Below are 17,829 nucleotides of genomic sequence, written 5' to 3' on the forward strand. Positions count from 1 at the left end.
AGCATATGCAAAAATATATTGCTAACAAAAATTAGGGGATATTTCAAAATGAATACGAAGCTATAAAATATCCCCTAATTTTTGTGAGCAGTATATATATTTACAGCAAAGATAAATTAAGGGTGCCTTTTGACTTTACAAGAAAATTCACAGCAGCATTTGCTATTTTAAAGAGGGCATTTAAGCCTGACCAGGTGGTGGCTCAGTGGATAGAGCGTTGGGCTGGGATGCGGAGGACCCAGGTTCGAGACCCCGAGGTCGCCAGCTTGAGTGTGGGCTCATTTGGTTTGAGCAAAACTCACCAGCTTGGACCCAAGGTCACTGGCTCAAGCAAGGGGTTACTCGGTCTGCTGAAGGCCCACGGTCAAGGCACATAAGAGAAAGCAATCAATGAACAACTAAGGCAGGGGTCCCCAAACTACGGCCCACGGGCCACATGTGGCCCCCTGAGGCCACTTATCTGGCCCCCGCTGACTTCCAGAAGGGTCACCTCTTTCATTGATGGTCAGTGAGAGGAGCACATTGACCATCTCATTAGCCAAAAGCAGACCTATAGTTCCCATTGAAATACTGGTCAATTTGTTGATTTAAATTTACTTGTTCTTTATTTTAAATATTGTATTTGTTCCCGTTTTGTTTTTTTACTTTAAAATAAGATATGTGCAGTGTGCATAGGGATTTATTCATAGTTTTTTTTATAGTCTGGCCCTCCAACGGTCTGAGGGACAGTGAACTGGCCCCCTGTGTAAAAAGTTTGGGGACCCCTGAACTAAGGTGTTGCAACAAAAAACTGATGATTGATGCTTCTCATCTCTCTCCGTTCCTGTATGTCTGTTCCTATCTATCCCTCTCTCTGACTCTCTGTCTCTGTAAAAAAATTAAAAAAAAAAATTTAAAGGGGGCATTTAAGCCTGACCAGGCAGTGGTGCAGTGGATAGAGCGTCAGACTGGGATGCAGAGGACCCAGGTTCGAGACCCCGAGGTCGCCAGCTTGAGCGTGGGCTCATCTGGTTTGAGCAGAAGCTCACCAGCTTGTACCCAAGCTCGCTGGCTCGAGCAAGGGATTACTCGGTCTGCTGAAGGCGGTGGTCAAGGCACATATGAGAAAGCAATCAATGAACAACTAAGGTCTCACAACGAAAAACTGATGATTGATGCTTCTCATCTCTCTCTGTTCTTGTCTGTCTGTCCCTGTCTATCCCTCTCTCTGACTCTCTCTCAAAAAAGGGGGGGGGGCATTTAAGGTACTTACAGTTTTCCTGATTACTGAATGAAAGAGAGGCATTTCTATTTTCTAATTCTCTAATAAGAACAATAATTACAGTATCCTACAGTCTCCAATATACTCTTATTTTTAAAAAAATCCATAATCTGCTCTTGGGAAGGCAGCACACTAAATTTCAGCACCTTTTTCTCAAGATAGCAATCCTTTTTCCTATTCCTTACTGGATAAGAAATAGGCACTCTCTTCTGCTCAACACTAACCCAGGAAAGGACGAAGCTGGCTGAATCTACCTAACCAGAACTTGTACCTAGAAACTAGCACTAAGAAGCATGACAGAACATAAGAGCGTTCTGTTTTGCAAAATGTCTACCATTCTCTCTACTCCTGTCTCCCATCAACTCGAAAGAAAAAAAAAAAAAGCCACAAAAACTGTGTGAGGCAGTACAGTACTGGTACTGGGTTGTCAGAGCAATTCACTTAAACTCTATGCATCTGATCAGCCTGCTTCAGCGAAAGGACTCAGGCCACAAGGGTTAAAAGAGTTATTGCTGCCATGAAGGGCCTCCCAGGCTGCGAGTGCGTGAGCAGTGTCTTAACAAGTACGCAGCTCGGCTTCCTGGCGACTCCTGTAATATACAAATCTCTGCAATGAACTCGGGACAGTCCTGAGTCTGCAGGCTTCCGGGCACGGCGGACTTTCCCTTGATAGTCCAGAGGGATGGGGGCGGGAGCGCATGCGCTTTATATGCCATTCCAAATCTGGAACGCGGGTATGCAGCTGTGAAAGCAAAAGCCTTAGCAAACGAGGGTTGTGTGGGTGGGTGGGAAGGAGGGGGAATCCCTCAAAAGTGATGACACAAGACACTATATGCATGGCTTCTTTCTTTAACTTTTCTGTACTTTGAGAAATTCCTTTAATGAAAAATCTGTTTTTAAATAAAGCTCAAAACTTGTTTAGGAAACAAGTGTCACTGTTGCATTCAAATAACTACCTTGATATAAAAAAAGCTATTTGGGGGGTGAGATACAGCATATTATGCAATTCCATAATGTCATTTTTTAAAAAAGGGTCACCTTTAAAAGGAGTTCGTGTTCGTCAGAGCTATTTCACTGACTCAGACAAAAACGTGAGGCCATTTGGCGGCACTTCATCACCCCCACATCACCCCAATCCCCCTGAGGTGTATGTAAATGATCGTTTACTTGTAGTCTCCCAGGATCCGTCCGCACCGCGCGCACAGAGCGCGTCAAGACACCACGAGGAGTTGCTAGCACTGCGAAACCGAGCAACAAGTGCTCATGAGGCGATCCACTGCTATTTGCTGACCCTCTGGCGACTCCGCACACAACTTGCTTACAGCTAAAGACTGGGAATGACAATCACAGGGGACAGCGGGGCAAAGTGATCTGGCCCTGAACTCCGAGACGCGACTCGAGGAGGCCGGGGTGCTAACCCACTGCCAATTGCCCCTGAGCACCTGCGACGGCAGGAAGCCCAGGGGGCATAGGAAATGCTCACCGTTCCAGCGGGTCCATAGCCCGCGCCACCGCGGCAGTCCGGGAGACGGAGTTCGGCGCTGTGGCCCCGGCTGCCGCCGGGGTGGCAGCCCCGGCAGTAACGCGGTCCTGAGGCATAGCCAGCGGCGCACAAACAGCACCAGCAAGGTCCCCGCGACCCGTGCAAGCCTTCCGTTGGGTTTAGGGCTCACGACTCCGCTTGTCCGGCCCTGCCCACTCTCGGGGCGATCAATGGGCGCGGAGCGCGAGAAGCCAGAGGCGGGGCGGGAACGGGCTAGGCTGCCCCGCGACGCCGCTGGCTCTACGGTCCTCGCCCGCCAGCGTGAGCATTCCTGGGTACCCTGTCGCTGGCTCGAAAACGTATTTCAGGTGGGTGAGGAGGAGGAAGGGGAAGCATATTTTGCAAATAAAAGATCTGGTAGAGTTTAAGATTTTCGAAACATTTCTGACTTGTCGAGACCTCTCTCTCTTTTCTCTTGACGACAAATATGTCTCTATGGATGTTTATAGAACAGCTACTGGAGGGGCAGCCACAGTACTTGGGCCCACACGGGAATGACAGACATCTGCTTTCCAGGATTTTCAAGTCAGTCGGATGGAGGCGCAGATAAGAAAACCGGTAACTAGGGGAACCCACATAAAGTGCATTCCAATATCAAAAGTTTTCTGTCTTGCGTGGGGGCAGAGTTCAGCCAGGGAAGAACTAACAGACTTGTTACCATGGAATTCTGCTAGCCATGATTCACAATAGAGAACAGCACACATACTTTTTTTTAAATTAAAGGCTAAGTAATTTAAAATTTTCATATAGTCACATTAATTGATTTTTATTTGTTTCTAGATTTCTTTTTTTTAATCTTAGAGAGGCTGTCAATAACCCCAATTTTTTTTTCATATTTACTGTTAGTATGTTTGGTATCTATCTGAATGATTAATCCATATGTAGATAATCTACAATAAAAATAATATATGTCATAATAAAGAAATAAATTAAGACAAAGGATATGCATAAGCATATCTCCAAAGAAAATATAAAATAAAACTAATATGCACATGAAAAAGATGCTGAGTGTCAGTAGCCGTCAAGAAAACGAAAATCAAGACCTGAACTAGCGCAGTGGATAAAGCGTCAACCTGGAAACGCTGAGACTGCTGGTTCAAAACCCTGGGCTTGCATGGTCAAGGTACATATGGGAGTTGATGCTTCCTGCTCCTCCTTACTTCTCTCTGTCTCTCTCTCCCCTCTCTCTCTAAAAAATGAATAAAGTCTTAAAAAAGAGATTTTTTTTTTTTTTTTTTAAACAGCCTAACCCAGCGGTGGCGCAGTGGATAGAGCGTCGGACTGAGATGCAGAGGACCCAGGTTCAAGACCTCGAGGTTGCCAGCTTGAGCGCGGGCTTGTCTGGTTTGAGCAAAAGTTCACCAGCTTGGACCCAAGGTCGCTGGCTTGAGCAAGGGGTTACTCGATCTGCTGTAGCCCCACGGTCAAGGCACATATGAGAAAGCAATCAATGAACAACTAAGGTGTTGCAACAAAAAACTGATGATTAAAATGCTTCTCATCTCTCTCCGTTCCTGTCTGTCTGTCCCTATCTATCCCTCTCTCTGACTCTCTGTCTCTGTAAAAAAATAAAAATAAAATAAAAAAGACCATAACTAGATACTGCGTTATACCCACTAGAATGGCTATAATCAAAAAGACAGATAATAACAAATATTAGTGTGTTAAATAAATTGATTTTTAATGAGAGCGGAAGGGAGTGAGAGAGAGACAGGAACATCGATCCCATATATGCCCTGGCCAGGGATCAAACCAGCAACTTCTTTGCTTCAAGACGATGCTCCAAACAACCAAGCTATGTGGCCAGAGCTCCAGCGGTTCTCAACCTGTGGGTCGCGACCCCAGCGGGGTCGAACGACCAAAACACAGGGGTCGCCTAAAGACACTGAGAAGCCGTGCTACCGTCTGCAGCAGCGCTATTCAGCTTGAACGCACGCCATTATGGACGTGAGTTCCAAACTGAATGCCTGCCGTCATGCGCAGACGTGATTGCATCATTAGTCCGGGGCCTAAGCGGTGGGGGAAGCGGGGAACGCTTCACAGTCCATAGCAGCGCATTACGTGTGTCCGGTGCTTGCTGACATCATCAGTGGGCAGGTGCAGCAAGCACCGGAGGACAGAAGCCTAGGCGGAGAGGCAAGAGGCGGAGAGCCAAGAGAGCCTGCGAGATAGCCTGCTGGTATAAAAAAGGTTAATAATGTAAAAACAGTACACACACCATATACACAATACTGTGTAGGTGTAAGGTGCTTTGTGTGTAATCATTGCACAGTACACAAAGCAGCTTACACTTACACAAAGCACCATACATTCACACAGTGTGAACTACATCTGTCTTATACTATAAGAGACCACTATAAGATGTAGTTCACACTGTTCCCCAATGTATAATTATCTCCCACTATTTTCCCATATTCTGAATGAGGAAACTGCTGAAATCAGCGGTTTCCGGTATTGATTTCATTGGGAGTGCAGCGGATTTTGTGGAAGAGAGCTCCCGAGAATCTCAGGTTACCACACAATCCGCCGCAGCCTCTTTTTAATTTCAATAAGAGGCGGAGAAATGACAGTTTCCGACACATTGCTTCCTCTCCTATTCAAGTCAATGGGAGGCCGCAGCAGATTCCGCTCAAATATAGAGCATGTTGCTTAATTTTTTCCACACTAGAACTTTTCCTAGAGCAGAAAAATTCCAAATAGACTGAAAGAGGCCTCACACTGAGGAATCCGCTGTGCGGATTCTGCAGTGTAAAAGATCTGCCTCCTATAGAAGTCTATTGGGGGTGGTGGATTCCACCTTGGGAATTTTTCTGCTCTAGGAAAAGTTCTAGTGTGGAAAAAATTAAGCAACATGCTCTATATTTGAGCGGAATCTGCTGCGGCCTCCCATTGACTTGAATAGGAGAGGAAGCAATGTGTCGGAACTTCATTTCTGCCGTACAGGGCATCTCTCTTCTGCGGAATCCACGGGTCTCCCATTGAAGTAAATGAGATGTGGATTCCACCGCAGAAACCGCTGCTTTATAGTGTGAAAGAGCCCTGAAAGATACCATGCTGTGCAGAAATTGCAGTGTATCCTATGACATAGTTCACACTGTTCTATATAGAAAACTTGCCCAATACACTAGGTAAGGAGGTCCATTAGTAATAAATATTTCTCAATATATAATTAAATATTGTTTTTGTGATTAATCACTATGTTTAAATTATGTTTGATTTGTAGCAATGAGAATACATAATGCATATCAGGTATTTACATTCCGAATCATAACTGTAGCAAAATTACAGTTATAAAGTAGCCACCAAAATTATTTTTTGGTTTGGGGTCACCGCAACATGAGGAACTGTATTGTGGGGTCACGGCATTAGAAAGGTTGAGAACCACTGCTCTAGGGTGTCTTTTAAAGTGCACTAAACTGTCCCTGGCCAGTTTGCACAGTGCATAGAGCATCAGATCAGAGTATGGATGTCCCGGATTCAATTCATAGTCAGGGTACACAAAAAAAGTGACCATGTCTCCCTTTTCTCCCTCTTCCCGTCCTGCAGCCAGTGGCTCAGTTGATTCAGTGTGGTTGGTCCAAGTTTGTCAGCCACTACAAATAGCTGGGTTGATTCAAGGGTCAACCCCAGATGGGTGTTGCCAGGTAGATCCTGGTCAGGGTTCATGCAGGAGTCTGTCTCACTATCACCCTTCCTCAAAAAAAGGAAAAAAAAAAAGGAAAAGAAAAGGCATAAATCCATTCATGAGGTCTCTGTCTTTATGATCTAATCACCTCCCAAATGTCCCACTTCATTGTCACATTGTAGGTTAAGTTTCAACATATGCATTTTAGTGTATAGCAGTTGAACAAGTGTTACGAACTAAACTGTGACTTCCTAAACTCATATATTGAAGCCCTGCCACTATATGACAGTATTTGTAGATAGGGCCTTTAGAGAGCTAATGAGGTCATAAAGATGGCATGCTAATCTAATATAATTGGTTTCCTTATAAATATTTTTATTTATTCATTTTAGAGAGGAGAGAGAGACAGACAGACAGACACAGACAGACATAAAGGAGGAGCAGGAAGCATCAACTCCCATATGTGCCCTGACCAGGCAACCTCAGTGTTTCCAGGTCGACACTTTATCCACTGCGCCACCACAGGTCAGGCAATTGGTGTCTTTATAAAAAGAGGAAGAACCCCAGGGTTATGTACACACATGGAGAAGACTATGTGAAGACACAGCAAAAATGTGGCCGTCTGCAAGCCAAGGAGAGAAACCTCAGGAGAGACCAAACCTGCTGACATCTTGAGCTGGGACTTCCAAACTTCAGAACTGTGAAAAAATAAATTTCTGTTGTTTAAACCACCCAGGCTGTTTTGGCAGTCCTAGCTTACCGATGCAGCAAGTATGTGGAGATATTGGAACCCTTTGACAGTGCTGGTTGAAAAAAGTCTGGTAGTTCCTCAAACAGTTAAACAAAGAGTTACCCTATGACCCTAGCAATTCCATTCTTACATACCCTGAAGCATATGTCCACACAGAAACTTGTACATGAATGTTTATGGCAATATTTTTATTGGTAGGCAAAATGTGGAAACAATCCACATGCCCATCAACTGATAAGTGGATAAAGAAATGTGACATATCCATATATTCTGCTACAACAGATAAAACATTGAAAATGTTATTTCAGTAGTGTTTATAGCAGTGAGGAAGGAGGGGCAGGCCCCCTCTTCCCTGAGAAGGAGGAAACAAAAAGAATACAACAGAAAGAAGCCAGCAAGGGTAACCATGTCAGCCAGTAATAAATTAAGTATATCCCATAGTTGTAATACAAAGCAAGAATGGCAGAATCTGTATGTAACTATGGACAGTGATCTAGAAACTCCTTCCCCCTGTTTACCCCACCGAAAATTTCCCTCCCCTCTCCTTGAGTCCTGGGAAACCTTAAACAAAGAAATCACATGCACATTGTTTAGAGACTGTAAAGCAGTGGTAGTCAACCTGATCCCTACTGCCCACTAGTGGGCATTCCAGCTTTCATGGTGGGCGGTAGTGGAGTATAAATAAAATGTATAAAAAACCAAAGTATAAATAAAAAGATAGATTTAACTATAGTAAGTTGTTTTATAAAGATTTATTCTGCCAAACTTAGCAAAAATCCGACATAAAGTACTTGGTAAGTAATTACAGTATTATTATATGCTTTAACTTGCTGTAACTCTGCTTTATAAATTTTATAAAGTTACTTCCCTACTTTATAAATCATCACTACTGTGGAACCGGTGGGCAGTTAGAAAATTTTACTACTAACAGAGATACAAAAGTGGGCGGTAGGTATAAAAAGGTTGACTACCCTTGCTGTAAAGGTATATAACCTGTAAGAAAATCAACTTTGGGGAGCCCATGTTTTGGAGCTACAAATCGCATGTGCTCCACCAGCTTTAATAAATCCTACTGCCTTCATCAAGTTGTCTGGCCCTTTTTGTCCTCTTTTGATTCCTGCAATAGCAGCACTATTATTCACAAGGCAAAACAAAATAAATCTGTAAACAACTCAAATACCTGATAATTCGGAGGGTGTTTATTAAAGTAGCCAATGTGGACTGCATTCATACATGAGAAAGTACATACAAAATAATAAGAAAAGTAGAATTCAAATTACTTTGTAAATCCTGATGAGTGCTCACAAATAAATGTACATTCTTATGTATAATGAGAAGAAAAATTAGTATTAAATGAGTACCAGGATTTTTCTTAAGGAAAAAAGAAAAAATTTGCATTGTTTGGGAAAATACCCTAATAAACTCTTTCAATTATGAGGTGAGATCCTGAAAACATGGGTATAAGCAGAAGCCCTAGCAACACAAGGAAAGCTGCTCTGCATGAAAACATGGGAGGGATTTGCTGCTTCTGAAGGTGAGAAGAGATGGACCAAGCCTGGACGGGTCGGCAGAGCAGAATGAAAAAGAGGAGGGCTAGCAGGTGATAGGTTGGAAAAATAGACTTTTTAAAGAACAAGAGTGTCTAATAGATAAGTTTTAAGTTCTTTTCTCAAATCTTAAAATCTCACTAATGCTTTGTTTAAATGGGTTTTTATAAAAACTGAAGAAGAGGCTGAAGTCGAGGCCATTGGAACAGTAAAATGACAGCACCCACAGATGCAGGGGCTCAGGGGCAGAGAGGGCAGAAGACAATGAGCCCCTGAAATTATCAGTACTCTTAGGCTCCAAACATCCAGATTGAATGTTTGAGATGATTTTACTTAGATTCCACTGAATAAACAGAATGAATAGATCCTGGCTAAGCCCTGCCATGGTGAAATTCAGTAGAAATGGTAACGGCGGGGGGAATGAAAATGAATATGTAAGATGGATCCTGAACAGGCGGTGGTGCAGTGGATAGAGCATTGGACTGGGACCCAGAGGACACAGGTTCAAAACACCGAGGTCGCTGGCTTGAGCATGAGCTCAACCAGCTTGAGCGCAGGGTCGCTGGCCTGAGTGTTGGATGACAGATGTAACCCCATGGTCACTGGCTTGAGCCTAAAGATCCCTGGCTTGAAGCCCAAGGTCACTAGCTTGAGCCCAAGGTTGTATGCTTGAGCAAGGGGTCACTCACTCTGCTGTAGGCCCCTGGTCAATGCACATATAAGAAAGCAATCAATGAGCAACTAAGATGATGCAATGAAGAATTGGTGTTTCTCATCTCTCTCTCTTCCTATCTGTTCCTATCTGTCCCTCTCTCTGTCTCTGTCACACACACAAAAAAATGTAAGATGGAAAAATTTATAGCCAAATAAGAAAAATTGTTCTATGTTGAAGTGCTGATAGAACAAAAATATGATCAAATGTTCAAGAAAGCTGTTCTGTAAGAAAAGGAGAAAAGTTCAAAAGGATCAATGTGTAAATGACTCAGTGACCACATTCAAGCTCTTAATTCCCTAACTCCAGAATTCATGACTTTCACTGATTTAGCCAGAGGAGGGTTACTAACCAGCTCTAATTTCCAGGTGGCAGGTCTGTGGCTCAAGGCCTAGAAGTGATTTCCCCAAGGTTATGGAGCAAGTCAGAAGGTGAACTAAAAATAGTGCTGTACCTCACACTCCCATGCAGGCCATATGATAACTTGTGTACTGTCAGCAAAGAGTTGAGGAATGAATGTCCTGGAGAGGTTAGCATAGTTTTATGGTTAAAGGAGTCTTGCTCAACCATTGCCAATGCTACTTGACAACAACAAATGACCTACTTAATCCTATAAACAGTAATATCCTGGCCCTTAAGCAAAAGTTTCAAAAAACAATTCCTCTTTGACAAAATTTTTTAAACTGTAATGAAGTCACCACTTCTTTTTCTTTTTTTTTAGCGCACACAAGTAAGAGAGAGAAGAGACAGGCAGGGACAAACAGACAGGAAGGAGAGAGATGAGAAACATCAACTCAGTTGTGGCACTTTATTTGTTCATTGATTGCTTTCTCTTACATGCCTTGACTGGGGGGCTCCAGCTGAGCCAGTGACCCCTTATTCAAATCAGAGACCTTGGGCTCAAGTCCAGGCTGAAGCCAGCAACCATAGGGTCATGTCTATGATCCCATGCTCAAGCCGGCAACCCCATGCTCAAGCCGGCAACCTCAGGGTTTTAAACTTGCTTCCTCAGCATTCCAGGTCAACGCTCTATTCATTGCACCACCACTTGGTCAGAGTAAGCCACAATTTTTGTAATGTTTAAACCACAGAGATTGTCATCCTGACCTATGGTGGCACAGTGGTTAAAGCATCGACCTGGAATGCTGAGGTTGCCTGTTCAAAACCCCTGGCTTGCCTGGTCAAAGCACATATGGGAGTTGATACTTCCTGCTCCTCCCCCCTTCTCTCTCTATCTCCCTCCCTCTCACTTTCTCTCCCCTTCTGCCCTCTAAAAAAAGAATAAATTTTTAAAAATTAAAAAAAAAATCCACAGAGATTGTCACCTTTGACCCTCCCTTCTAAAGACAACTTCCAATACCAGCAAGCTTATAGGATCTTGCAGAAGTATCTAAACATTTATAAAAGTGTAGGGTATTTTGGAAACTTAGGCCCTCAGGGATAATAGTTCTCTGTAAGTTTCCTTACTGAATTAAAGAAATAAAATAGAATGGGATATTCAGATAGTTAGAGCCCCAAGGCTTAGCCACTAAATTAATGCCTCTAAGTACCCAAGCCTTGGAAGGATTGCTCAGCTAGCTGCTATGTTATATCTTAGTTATTATGCTCATATTTTTGAGAAAACCACAAAACCTTGTACCACTGTTAAGTGGCCCTTTTCTAGGGTAGATTTGTACCATACCTTGCACTGATCTAGTCAACAGAAAACTTTAAAAATTGATGTTTTCAGGAGTGTTGCCAATCCCATTCCCACTTTCAAGGAAGGGTTCTTTGTGGTGATTGCTATATAAAGTGAGTTAATACTTTCATCTAAGCTTTAAGAGAGAATACCACAAAAAATCACAGAGTCACAGACTATGGACTTCTCTTTTTTTGTGACAGAGACAGAAAGAAAGAGAGAGGGACAGATAGACAGGAAGGGAGAGAGAGATGAGAAGCATCAATTCTTCGTTGTGGCATCTTAGTTGTTCATTGATTGCTTTCTCATATGTGCCTTGATTGGAAGCCTACAGCAAAGCAAGTGACCCCTTGCTTAAGCAAGCAACCTTGATCTCAAGCCAGCCACCTTGGGCTCAAGCCAGCAACCTTTGGGCTCAAGCCAGCAACTTTGGAGTCATGTCTATAATCCCACACTCAAGCCAGTGACCCCATGCTCAAGCCAGATGAGCCCATACTCAAGCCAGCGACCTTGGGGTTTCAAACTTGGGTTCTCCGCATTCCAGTTCAATGCTCTACCCACTGTGCCACCTCCTGGTCAGGCTAGACTGTGGACTTCTTGGCTGCTACTTCCCTCTCCTTCGTATAAGAGGTTGCACAGCTACTGCTTCTGCTCAGTTCTTCAGTCCTGCCTTCTATAAACCTCCGAGCAAAAACCTAAAATGTAAATGTACAGTAGAAGAAAGGGACACATCTAGTAGCTACTTCTCAAGAAACTCTCATTTAACTGGTGAGAGCGGTGGAAGCTGGTCTCCTTTCTACAACATAACATCATGTATGACAGCATCTCACAGAGGCCCCATAGAAAGCAGAACCAATGGAACTACCTGGACAACATGCATATCAAAAGTGCCCACCAAAAAAATTGGGGTTATTAGAAACGTTATTTCTTACAGGCAATATTTTATTAATATATTAATAACCCAATTATTGCGAGACAGAGGAATAACCCAAACATCCAAATATGAATGAATTTGTTTGCACCTTCAGACTCTTTTAGCATATATACTTTGGCCACTGCCAGTTTTTTCCTTTAAGCAGCACAGTGACATAGTTGGACTTTCTGGGTTAAATACACATAAATACATAGGCTGAATACAGTGAGGATGGGAAGTGGCTCGAGCTTTGTTCAGAATGCCTTTTGAGTATTCTTAGCCATTATATTGTCTAAAATCTAGCAATACATAGGATTTGTCTTTGCTTACCAAAACAGACAAGCTATATTTCACACAGAGGGGGAAAAATAAATTTGAAAAATTCTGTAGGGTCAGTAGTACACCTGGGTTGCCCCTTGGCTCACTGTCACCCTCCCTTCTCAGTTTGACTCATGCTCTGGTTTACTTTGAACCCTGGTTTAGCAATTTCTGTATGCATAGATCCAACATATGGACTATTTTAACTGATTCATGTACTCATCTATCCATCTATTCACCAATATTTTTTGCCATTATGAGGGACATAAGTATCCCTTTCCCTTAATGAGGCTGCAGCGGAATGAAGGAAATAGTCACGGTGACAAACACAATGTAAGAATATATGATGGGCTCACCAGCTTGAGCCCAAAGGTCACTGGCTTGAAGCCCAAGGTCACAGGCTGTAGCAAGGGGTCACTTGTTATGCTGTAGCCCCCCGGTCAAGGCACATATGAGATAGCAATCAGTGAACAACTAAGGTGCTGCAATGAAGAATTGATGCTTCTCATCTCTCTCCTTTCCTATCTGTCTGTCCCTATCTGTCCCTCTCTCTGACTCTCTCTCTGTCTCTTTCAAAAAGAAAAAGAAGAGAAAAGAAAATATGAAATAAGTGCTATAAGTAAGCTTTGGGGTCAAAAAAATTTAAGTTCAAATCCAGTTCTCCCATTTACTGAATGACCTTGGTCTAATTATTGAACCTCAATGAGTTTCAGTTCCACCATATGGGAGAACAATGGATGTGTCAGTTATCTATCAAGATGGCCCTCAACTATCCTGTATTCATACTCTTGTATAATCCCTCTTGCCTTAAATGTAGGCTGAACCTAGTGACTTGTTTCTAACTAACAGAACATGCAAAAGTGATAGGATGTCACTTTCATAATCAGGATGCAAAAGACAGACTTACTGGATTTTCTCTATTGCCTTCTTAGTTTGCAATGCTATAATAAAGCCAGCTGCCATGTTAGAAAGTCCCATGTGGCAAAGAACTGAAGGAGGCCTCCAGCCAACATTCAGTGAGAACTGAATCCTGCCAACACCATGTGAGTCAGCCTGGAAGCAGATCCCTTCCCAGTTGACGTTTGCAATGACCAGAGCCCTATCTAATATCTTGATTGCAGCCTGTGAAGCAGGGAGCCCAGTTAAGCCAGCCCAGCCTCCTGACCTACAAAAACTGGGAGATAATACATGTTGCTTAATGTTTTGGGGATAATTTATTACCTAGCAATAGATAAATAATATAATAGATAATATGCTCCTTACAGAATTATTGTGATTATCAGAATATATATGAGAATAAGAATGAGGAGGAGGGGGAGGATAACCACAGGGATTCGGAATGCTGCTATTGTGAAGAAGACATTTTTAGTGCTTGAGCCCCTGAGAAGTAGAAGAGAGCTGAAGGTACGGGGAGCAGGGTATCATGTTGCTCAATCAGGCCCAGACTGTCTGACTGATGGAGAAGGGCTTACAAGCAAAAGTAAAGTACCAAGTTTGTGAGAGTCAGTGAACAACAAATGGAGGCCTTGGTGATGAAGTTTAGCAAAGAACTGGGGAGCAGGTCATTTTCCCACTTCTGCTCAAATTAGAGCAGGGCAACAGCAGTAAAATGAGCACTGAAGGGATGGCACAGTTGTTCAACTCAAGGATGCTCTGCCTGGGAACATGGAGAGCAGTGCCCTGGGCAGGAGGACGGGTTCTCACGGAGGACACTGACCACAGTGTAGGTAACAAAGCCCTGGCACTTCTGCTGAGATCGGCACAGAACTAGTTTGTGGTTGATGAATAATGAGGAAAGAATATGGGGAAGGAACATATGCACACTTGACTTGATCTACCTCACCATAAGCCAATGACAGGCCCTGGCCGGTTGGCTCAGCGGTAGAGCGTCGGCCTGGCGTGCGGGGGACCCAGGTTCGATTCCCGGCCAGGGCACATAGGAGAAGCGCCCATTTGCTTCTCCACTACCCCCCCCCTCCTTCCTCTCTGTCTCTCTCTTCCCCTCCCGCAGCCAAGGCTCCATTGGAGCAAAGATGGCCCGGGCGCTGGGGATGGCTCCTTGGCCTCTGCCCCAGGCGCTAGAGTGGCTCTGGTCTCGGCAGAGCGATGCCCCGGAGGGGCAGAGCATCGCCCCCTGGTGGGCAGAGCGTCGCCCCTGGTGGGTGTGCCGGGTGGATCCCAGTTGGGCGCATGCGGGAGTCTGTCTGACTGTCTCTCCCCGTTTCCAGCTTCAGAAAAATACAAAAAAAAAAATAAAAAAAATAAAAAAAATAAATAAATAAATAAGCCAATGACATTTTGGTTATAGGTGTCTTAAAGAATGTGCAGACTTTTGACAGGCAAAGAAGGGTAAATAGACATCCTAAACTGAAGGAACAGCCCAAGCCAAGATTCGTAACTATGACTATAAAAGGGAAACTTTTAGGGAAAAGCAAGTAATCTTGTGTGATTAGAGAAAGGAGTAAAAACTAGTTAACATTTTTCTATTCAGATTCTGATTTTGTCCCCGAAGTGGTGAGTCTTAGACTTCTTGGTGTGTTTCCCTTTACATTTTGGTGACTTCAGAGAGCTTTTGTGGATAATGTCTCTTGAATATTTACACTGTTAGAAATTAAAATGGATAAATTTTTAAATACTTAGTTTGAAATCATCCAAAATAAACAATGTTAACATATAAATAATATTTTATGGAAATTAGCTCTATTTTCCACCACAACAAAAATAAGTGAAAAGAGTTGCATTCTTTTACATTTTTTAAAAATGTTTTTAAAATTTCTGGCCTAATAGAAGACAGGTGGATTTTCATATATGTTTCCGCATCAATCTGTTGCAATATCACACATCACATTGTCTCTGAAAAACTGCACTATAGGCTTGTGAGAGAAGGAGAGTGAAAAAGGCAAATCATCTTTTCTTTTTTTTATTAACTTTAATGGTGTGACATCAATAAATCAGGGTACATATGTTCAAAGAAAACATGTCCAGGTTATCTTGTCATTCAGTTATGTTGCATACCCATCACCCAAAGTAAAAATATGGAACACTTCACAAATTTGTGTGTCATCCTTGCACAGGGGCCATGCTAATCTTCTCTGTATCATTCCCATTTTAGTATATGTGCTGCCGAAGTGAGCACGGCAAATCATCTTTTCATATTATGAAAATAGTTTTGATCTCTTGGGCCCTCTGTAAGAGTTTCAGGGACCCACACAGTTCCCTGGATCACACTTCGAAAATCACTCCCAAGAGCAAACATAGTACATATCACCAAGAGAAAAAGCCAGAGTTTACAAATGTAGTAGTGATGATGATGATGATAATAGTAATAATCATATTGACGGCTGACATTTGTGGGGTGATAACTACATGCTATTCTAAGCAGCCACAAAAACCTAAGAAGTGATTTCAATTATACTTTCCAGATGAGGACACTAGGGACAAAGAAGTTAAGTAATTTGCCCAAGTTTGCACAGCTAGTAAGTGGTGGTGAAGCTGGGCTACAAACGCAGGCAGCCTGGCTCCGAAGTCTGTACAACCCCTGCCCATCCTGCCTCTCAAGGGAAAGGCCTGCAGTATAAATGACAAAGGATTGAGTCATCCCAGTCACCCACTCTTTTCTCCCCTCCCTGCCATTTTAGATTTCAATGCTCTTTTCTCTTTCCCTGCCTGTGTAGGAAACTCATGTTTCTTTTCACTCTGCAGTAAGTCCTTGTCCATTACCCATTGTTCATTATTCCCCCCACTCCACAGAAACTGCTCTCTCCAGAGTCACCAAACGACCTTATAATTTTCAGATGTGTAGAAACTTTTCAGTCTTCATCTTCCTTGCTCTTTGAGATATGGCATATTATTGATCTTTTAAAAAAATTAATATTCTCTCCTCTATTGATTATTCTGACACCAGACACTCTTATTTCTTTTGCCACTTATTCAGTAATTTCTTTCCAGAAAATCCTTTATGAGGTCCTCTTCCTTGGCCTGTCCCTTAAACACGTTCATTCCTCAGTATTTGGTCCTAATGCTTTCTTACTTTTCATTCCATAACTTCTCCAACTGCCACATCATTCACCTTCATGGCTTTAATTCAGTGGTCCCCAACCTTTTTTGGGCCACGGACCAGTTTAATGTCAGAAAATATTTTCACGGACCGGCCTTTAGGGTGGGATGGATAAGTGCACAAAATAAAATTATGCGACTGGTGTAAAAACTGTAGTATTTTTAAATATAATTGTTGAACTTAGAAGACAAGTGTCAAAAGTGAGTCTTAGACGGATGTAACAGAGGGAATCTGGTCATTTTTTAAAAATAAAACATCGTTCAGACTTAAATATAAGTAAAATGGAAATAATGTAAGTTATTTATTCTTTCTTTGCGAACCAGTTCCAAATGGCCCACGGACTGGTACCAGTCCGCGGCCCGGGGACCACTGCTCTAAGTCTCATTTTGGTACCTGGACTCTGTGGAGATTAGGACTGCTGACTAGGGCACATATGTGCACCTTCTGCTCTTGGCTTGGTTTCCCCATAGCTTGGTGGCTTCAGTGTAGAAAGATTTTTTTTTGCGTGATATTTCAGAGTTCCAAGTGCAACTATTCCAGGTGGAAACTACATATCCATTTGTGACAGCCACTGAATTTATATAGTGTCACTTCTACCACTTCTTGTTGGTTATAAGAATATTTGTCCAGATTCAAGGGACGGAGACATAGACTTCACCTGTCCATAGAAAGAGTATCAGGTCACATTGTAGATGAACACAAAAAAGTGGGACATATTGTGGCCATCTGTGGAAAATACAATCTGTCACACAAACTATAGCAAACCTTGCCTGCAAGCCCACCTCCCCACCTGCCCTCTCTCCTTGACCTCTGTGCTCCAATTGCACAGACATCTGGCTGCTCCCTTCTGCACCAGTCGCTTCCTCTACCTGCACACTCCTACCCCTCCTTTAATAACAAACTTTCAAGCAGGAAAAAGAAAAGTAACTTTAAAGAGTTAACCTATATTTCAAAAATGGCAAAAGAACAGAAAGAAGGATCACTGTTGGGCAGATAAAATATATTATGCTCACTTTGTTAAAGATGGCGCTGCCCACATGGAGGCCAGTTGCCCAGGTGATATTAATGTGTGTTGGGGGCGGGCTGTGGGCAGGCAGAATCCTTGTAGCCTGGGGCTTGGTTTTAGGAATAAGCCTTTCCCACCCTTTTTGATGTGGGGTGGTACAATCCCATCATGCCTCAGATAAGTGACTTTGTATTAGAGACTTCCCTATTTCGTATATTGGATTAAAGGTTTGGATTTCTACACTATAAAATGGGGGCAGAACAGGAGCTTGCTCTCTTGGTTCCTGAGATTATCATTAGAGGAGAGAGTAGAGAGGAGAGCAGAGAGAGGCCATGTGGAGGAGGCCAGGAGAAGCAGCCAAGATGGTGGAGTGCTGAAGGAGAAGTCAGTTAGTGCAGAGTTTGTGTAGGGAGAAGGA

At 43.0% G+C, this 17,829-nt stretch overlaps 1 non-coding gene across 1 annotated transcript; it reads right to left on the bottom strand.

The window, feature by feature from the left end:
* Positions 1-15,377: 15,377 nt before the first annotated feature.
* On the bottom strand, positions 15,378-15,484 carry LOC136401881 (U6 spliceosomal RNA). Its single transcript, XR_010750806.1, has one exon. It is a non-coding gene; the product is annotated as a U6 spliceosomal RNA (small nuclear RNA).
* Between the last annotated feature and the right edge of the window lie 2,345 nt (positions 15,485-17,829).

This window comes from Saccopteryx leptura, chromosome 3 (assembly GCF_036850995.1).
Source record: "Saccopteryx leptura isolate mSacLep1 chromosome 3, mSacLep1_pri_phased_curated, whole genome shotgun sequence".
Lineage (NCBI taxonomy): Eukaryota > Metazoa > Chordata > Mammalia > Chiroptera > Emballonuridae > Saccopteryx > Saccopteryx leptura.